At 46.9% G+C, this 7,676-nt stretch overlaps 1 long non-coding RNA gene across 1 annotated transcript; it reads right to left on the bottom strand.

Moving 5' to 3' along the window:
* Window positions 1-827: 827 nt before the first annotated feature.
* LOC143269082 (uncharacterized) lies at window positions 828-7,595 on the bottom strand. The gene is made up of 2 exons (XR_013045423.1): window positions 7,331-7,595; window positions 828-6,920 (listed from the first exon to the last, which is right to left on the bottom strand). It is a non-coding gene; the product is annotated as an uncharacterized LOC143269082 (long non-coding RNA).
* Between the last annotated feature and the right edge of the window lie 81 nt (window positions 7,596-7,676).

Here is a 7,676-nt window from a genome sequence, read left to right as displayed (position 1 = left end):
GTGAGCCACCACTGCCTGGCCTCTAGGCTACTAGTGGTTTAGCTCCATCCTCTGATCTTTATTTGTTAACAAATAGAGCAAGCTTTATTTGTTAGAGCACAAACAAAATATCACCACAAGCTCTACTTTAAATCTTTAGGGTACATGCCCACTCATCAATAGTCTGGTTTTTTATATATATATCAGGAGATAGAGGGCAAAAATGGGTATAAGGAATTAATCATCACCTTTGATTATCAACCAACACTGGCAAGGAAAGTGTATCAGCTAGTAACAATTGGGCTGCTTTGTATTTTACCTCAGCTATGTGTCCTTGTGAACTTTAGATTGTTTTCTAGGAGTTTTCATCTCAAAGCTATCATCAAAACATCTAGGTTGGAGAGATGGATCAGTGGTTAAGAGCACTGGCTGTTCTTCCAGAGGTCCTGAGTTCAATATCCAGCAACCACACCGTGACTCCCAACCATCTGTAATGAGATCTGGCGCCCTCTTCTGGCCTGCAGGCATACATGCAGGCAGAGCATGGTATACATAATAAATAAATCTTTAAAAAAAAAAATCTGATCTAACCTGGTTATTTTAAGGCTTTGTTTCAACTATGATGCACACTTAACCTGTGACTGTATCTTTCAGTGTTAAGAGAATTTATGCCAGCCTGGCTCCTGAGGACTCAATTGTTTTTCTTAACCATTAACCTGAATTGTAGTCTATGCAGCTCCACAGGTGAAACTTATAGGCCCTAGCTAGGTGATATTCCCTTGTATTTATTTTTATTCATCAAAACTCTGTATAAACTAACATTTTCATTATCAATTAGACAGTACAGCTTAAGAAGGAATTATCTTTATAATAATCCACAGGTAAAAATACCCAGCAGAATGGGATGTTTCCATGAGATAAACACACTACATTACAGGCAGTGGGGATCTCCCCACACCCATTCACACTCTGCCAGATACCAGAGAAAGATGGCAGCAGCAAATATGTAATGGTACAACAGAAGCAAAAGACATTCTTTCCTGTCTGAGATTCACCCATCAGGAATTTTCCTCCTAGTGGGCTAACACCCTGGAGTCAACCGCCATCTGCTGCTCCCCTGACATGGCCACTAGCGCTTAACTAAGCAATCTTACCACCACCTTACAAACACTTTAAATATATAAAGCATGCTCTGTAACAATCCAGACACCCCTGCTCCAGAGCCTGGGGCTTTATCTAGTACTTCTACCCAAGCATTAGCCCATTGGGGGGGAGGCTTATTTCTGCCCCAAATCCTAGCTGTTCCTTGAATGCTTAAAGATACTCTCTCCACCCGTCCTGGCTCTGCTTGTAGCCCTGAGCCACCTGGATTGTTACCAAGAAATGGGGCTAAGAAAAGTGCCCTTTTCTAAGTTAGGACTCAGAAAGGCAGGCGGGCCCCTTGGTGCCACTGAGACATATGTTCTGCTAGTGCTGCAGGAGAGGCAAGAGGCATTTCTAAGAAGGATAAGGACATTGTCACTTTAAGGGGATAATTATTCCTCCCATTTTTGTAGTGTGCCCACTGGTGAATCAATCCGCTTTGGGGATATTTGGGAAGGTTAGACTCAAAGCCAGACCCTAAAATCATGTAGGGGATGGCTGAATTGGGGACTAGATATAACCCATTTACACCATGAAAAGCCAGAGATCTAGTTCCAATACTGTTCACCAGAGGGGATCAGTTAGTTAGTTAGTTATCATGTATATAGTGTTCTGCCTGCATGTATGCTGCACACCAGAAGAAGGCACCAGATCTCACTACAGATGGTCGTGAACTACCATGTGGTTGCTGGGAATTGAACTCAGGACCTCTGGAAGAGAAGCCAGTGCTCTTAAACACTGAGCCATCTCTCCAGCCCCCAGAAGTCACTCTTATTTTTTTTCCTAGACAGGGTTTCTCTGTGTAGCTTTGCGCCTTTCCTGGAACTCACTTGGTAGCCCAGGCTGGCCTCAAACTCACAGAGATCCACCTGGCTCTGCCTCCCGAGTGCTGGGATTAAAAGCATGCACCACCACCACCCAGCTAGAAGTCACTTTTAATGTAGATTCTTAACAAATGTATATGTGTGATGCCCAGTGGAACAAATGACATTAGAAGAGAGAGAATACAGAAGAATATGGAGGAGCAGGAAGAACCCACAAAGAAGGAAGTTTTAAAGGACAAGTGGGAAGTGTGGTGAACTGGAAAGAACCTGGACAATAACTCAAGTTAGACTTTATTGTCTACCGAAGGGTAGATTCAGCAAGTGTAGCAGAGGTCTAAGACCAAGACCAGGAGTTTCTTCGGGATGATGAAGCAGAGCAAGAGATGACATAATCCAGAGACAGCAAGGAAGATGACCAGGACATAGGCCTGGAAAGACAGGGGGTGGTCACGTTCTAGAGAAAACAGGAGTGAAGGGATGCTCAGCTGTGGTGTGCACATGTAGTTTGGAGTCTGGCTGTGACATGTGCCTCAGACAGTAGCTCAGTTCAGCAAAGCCAGTCATTTGGAAGAGATGCTGAGGACTCGAAGCGGTGTTCCAGGGACACAGTAATGAAGGCTAAGTGCAAACTATGTCAGGACGGCACTGGGCTGTGGACACCTGCTCAGGAGTCAGAAGAGACAAGGGTCCACAACGGCCAACCACTGTGATTTTGAAGTCAAAAGACTTCTGGCTTAGCTGGGCTGGTGTTCCTGGGCAAATTGCTTAAATTCTTTGAGCCTTGGTTTTCTTATCTTCCAGTTGGAGATAATAATCTTAAAAGCTACTTACAGCACATACCACACACCAATAGAGGAAGTCACCACAGAAATCTGAGTCCTTCATTTAAAAACACTATGAAACAAATTACCAATCTTTAGAACTCTATTCACTGAAAATACATTCCTCAATGAAGCAAACTGGAATGGGATCTGCAAGGATGCAGAGGGCTGGAGACGAGGATGGCAGATGCTGGCACACAGAAAGTTCTTTGAGAACAGGGAGCTGGGGAGATGGCTCAGTGTGTAAAGTGCTTGTTGTGAAAGCTTAGGGCCTGAGGTAGGAGCCCAACACCCACATAAGCAGGACATGCCATGAGAAACCCTGTGATCCCAGCACCAAAGAGGTCAGAGGCAGGCAGATCCCTGGATGCCAGCATAGCTGAATTCGGTGAGCTCCAGAATCAGTGAGAGACCCTGACAGTGAGAGACCCTGTCAGTGAGAGACCCTGTCAGTGAGATACCCCTCAGTGAGAGACCCTGTCAGTGAAAGACCCTGACAGCGAGAGACCCTCTCAGTGAGAGCACCTGTCAGTGAGATACCCTCTCAGTGAGAGACCCTGTCAGTGAGATACCCTCTCAGTGAGATACCCTCTCAGTGAGAGACCCTCTCAGTGAGAGACCCTGACAGTGAGATACCCTGTCAGTGAAAGACCCTCTCAGTGAGAACACCTGTCAGTGAGAGACCCTCTCAGTGAGAGACCCTGACATCAAGTGACCCTGTCAGTGAGAGACCCTGACAGCGAGAGACCCTCTCAGTGAGAGCACCTGTCAGTGAAAGACCCTGACAATGAGAGACCCTGTCAGTGAGAGATCCTGTCTCCAAAAATACGGTGGAGAGTGACAGAGGCAGACACCAGACATCAACCTCTTCTATACACATGAGCAAGCACACACGTGCAGGTAGGCATATACTCCTCACCCACACATCCACAAAATAGAACAAGGAGGAATCCATATGAACCGCACTGTCCTGTGTGCTCTATATAGGAAACATTTTGTGTCATTCTACAATGTCAGACTTTACTAATTTAGTCTGTATTGATAACAAACTCAACCCCAGTTGCAAGGAAGAAGATGAAGCAGCAGCAGTGGCTTGCAAGTGTCACCGGTTAAGAGTGGAACTGTGGCGTTGAATCTGGCTGTAGGAAAGAAAGGCAGGACAAGGTCTGGACAAAGGAACAGGCAGGTGATGGGCAGCAGACCAGACAGGCAAATGGGAGGATGGGTAGGTGGGCATAGTAGGCCATGTTAACAGCAGGGACCTAGCCTAGCTGAAGCCCCAGGGACCAGGAAGTTTTCTCTCAGTCTTGGATGTACATGCTGGGTGGTCTGAGCACAGATTGGTGGCAGCTCCACCTTTATGGGTCTAAGGAAGTTGCTATTCCTTTCCCTTGGTCTGTGTCTGGTAAGTTCTTGGGACTACTTTCCCTGATAAGACTTTAGTGTGCCCCTAAAATTGTAATTTATCTCAATAAATGTATAGTGTAGGACCCTTTATTCGCCCAGGGATAAGGCCAGAAGAGGACATCAGATGCCCTGGTCTACCACTCTACCTTGAGACAGGATCTTTCCCTGAACTTAGACCCAGGTTGGTCACCAGCAAGCTCAGACAATCTACTCTACTCCAATAGCCTGAGTCAAGAAGACCCTGTTCTTTGAATGAAGTGCTCTTCGTGGGAGTCTCAGTTCACTGTAGGGTTGGTTTCCTTTTTGTATGAAGCAGGAACAGATGGGCCAGGCTGATACCTTCGGTCTTCACAACAAATCCAGAGATGACAAGATCCTGACTGAAGTGTCTTGCCTCCTCACGCCCTGTGCTTCCTTCTGAACAAGGCTCCAACCTGGCAGCTCCGTCCTTCAGTGCCTGGAAAGCAGAGCTCCATTCTTTAGAGCACCTTTCCAACCCCACCCCAGCTCCTTCCAGTTAAAATCATGAAAACAAATGGGGAAGTGGCTTCTTGAGAATTTCAGTTCCCATTCTGTGTCTCCCATCATGAGGAATGGACTTCAAACAACACTCAAGCAAGAACTGACCCTAGTGTTTATTTGTTGATTTTTTTTATTGGTTCACAGAAGTTAGTATTGTGTTAGGTAAGGGCTCTACTTATACACAGTAAACTATCCATACATGCTTGAGACAGAAAAATGATATACCAAAGGGGCTCAGAGCAATTTTCAGAATCTCCAAAAAGGATACAGAAGAAATCAGGCCAAGTACCAAACATGGAACAGCCAGGAACAACGGAAACACACAGATTCTACCAATGAGGGCCAGCAAGGCCAGCTTCCACTGCCACCACTCAACACTGACTGACACCAGGTGTTCAATGTCTCTACATTCATCTGGCTATTCTACCTCAAGCTGGACTCTGGCCAATATCTACACCTCAGCTGCAAGGAATGCTGGGAATGCTTCAGGGGGGTCTGTACATCACCAATACTGATGAAATAAAAAGGACTTCAGAGGCTGGGAAGCACAACTCAATAGGGGGCTTTTGTTTTTGAATAAAAAATTATCTGGTGGGTTTTCAACATCAGGATGTTTAGGAGAAAATGAACATCTTAGAAGTCCTCCAACTGTATCTGAAATTGGCTCTCTGCTTCACAGAACAACCCAAAGACAGACACTATTTTCTTTCTTTTTTTTTTTTTAAATTTATTTATTAAGTATACAGTGTTCTGCCTGCATGTATGCCAGAAGTGGGCACCAGATCTCATTACCAATGGTTGTGAGCCACCATGTGAATGCTGGGAATTGAACTCAGGACCTCTGGAAGAGCAGTCAGTGCTCTTAACCTCTGAGCCACCTCTCCAGCCCTTGACACTATTTTCTTTTACTGGACAGCATTGCTACCTGACTGCTGACAGACTACTTCACAAGAAAGGCATCCCAGTGTGCTCTTTGCTTCCTGTTATGGATCAAAATGTGAGCTCTCAGCTGCGGCTCTAGCGCCACACCTACCTCCTGCTCTCCTCCCCACCACGGTGGTGATGGATTATTAGCTCTCTGGCCCCCATAAACCCTCTCTAAGCTGCCTTGTCATAAAGCGTTTTATCACAGTAACAGACAAGTAACAAAAGTCTTGGGATCACAATCTCATGCCACCATGCCTCCATCTCGTTTTCTACCATGACCACCCCCTTTTTTTTTTTTTTTTTTTTTTTTGGTTTTTCGAGACAGGGTTTCTTTGTGTAGCTTTGCGCCTTTCCTGGAGCTCACTTGGTAGCCCAGGCTGGCCTCGAACTCACAGAGATCCGCCTGGCTCTGCCTCCCGAGTGCTGGGATTAAAGGCGTGCGCCACCACCGCCCGGCCACCCCCTTTTTTTTAATAGGGATCTATAACCCTGGCTGGCCTGGAACTCTGAGGTTCACCTGCCTCTGTCTCCCAAGCCCTGGGATTAAAGGGATGCACCACTACCCACCTAACCACCCACCCACAAATTGCTCTTAAAAAGGACCCTATTCTTCCTGATCTCTGACCTATTTCTCCCAGTTTCTTTCTTTTTAGAATTTTTATTTTGTGTATGAGTGTTTTGCTTGAATGTATACCTGTGCATCAGGAACATATGCACTCAGAGATCAGAAGAGGACATCAGAGTCCCTGGAACTGGAGTTATGGATAGTTGTGAATCATGTGGATGCTGGGAATGAAACCAAGGTCCTGGACAAGAGCAACAAGTGCTCTTAACCAGCAAGCCATCTCTCCAGCCCCTCTGCTGATTTCTTATTCTCTGGTGAAAGAATTAAAACTCCTCCACTGCATAAACAGCTTTGGTGTTTGTTACTGGGCGCACAATTCTGAGAGGAAGGAAGAACTCGGCTTGAATGAAAAATCTTTGAGCTAAAACTCCGAGATTTCAAGTGGGGTGTGGCAGTGCACACCTTCAATCCCAGCACTCGAAGGCAGAGGCAGGCTGATTGATTTGTGAATTTGAGGCCAGCTAGGTCTACATAATGAGTCCCAGGACAGTCAGGGCTGTGCAGAGAGACTCTGTCCCCAAAACAGTAACATAAAAACTTGGGATTTTGCTGGTCATCATGGCACACATCGGCAATCTCCGCACTACGGACAGAGGGACTGCCCAAAGTGTGAGGCCAGCTGGGTCCACACAGTGTTCCAGGTCAACCAGGACTTCAGGGTGGCATCATAGCCTAAAACAACGAAAAACCAAACAATAATAAACCCCGGAGTTTTGAGTGTTGCATCCGTAAAAGAGGAAGATGTTTTAGTATTGAGTTCTTCATGGAAATTCTCAATCATCTCAAGTGAGATGACCATCAACAAGATCTTGTTGTTCCACAATCAGGAGTGCTCAGAAACCCTGCACCCACGGATTTAATCCCAGCACTCAGGAGACAGAGGGGGGTGAACTTTTTTGAGGCCAGCTAGGGATATACAGTGAAATCTTGTCTTTAAAGTAAATGTGTCTCTCCTACCACCACTTGGCACCATCTGCATGCCCTTCAGGACTGTCCTGTGCCCGGACCACGGAAAAGACACAGTTGAGGCAGCCCCTGAGCCTGAGAGCGGCGGCCACATGGGCTCAGATGTCAAAACCCACCTGGAAACAGACACGCACACTGTCCTGGATGTAAGCATTGGTATGAACCTAACCACGAGGTCAGCCTACGCTTGGGCCGCAGTGGCCCTGCCGCTGGCCTGGGCCTGCTGGCCTGGCTCCAGCCTTCACGGCTTCCCGTTTCCACCCTGACTTTCTCCGGCAGCGTTTCTTCTTCCCCTTCCCCGAGCCACAACCTACTTTCCATTTCGGGACACCATCGGGAAAGGCCTGGGAGGATAGGAATGGGAGGAGGGGCGGCGGCGGGGGAGGGGGTGGGGGTGGGGGGTGGCACCAAGTCACGTGGCCGGCGGCTCACATGACGTCGGCCGGCACGTGACCGAATCAC

The sequence above is a fragment of the Peromyscus maniculatus genome, chromosome 17, assembly GCF_049852395.1.
Source record: "Peromyscus maniculatus bairdii isolate BWxNUB_F1_BW_parent chromosome 17, HU_Pman_BW_mat_3.1, whole genome shotgun sequence".
Classification (NCBI taxonomy): Eukaryota; Metazoa; Chordata; class Mammalia; order Rodentia; family Cricetidae; genus Peromyscus; species Peromyscus maniculatus.
This window is presented reverse-complemented; position numbering and strand designations above follow the sequence as displayed.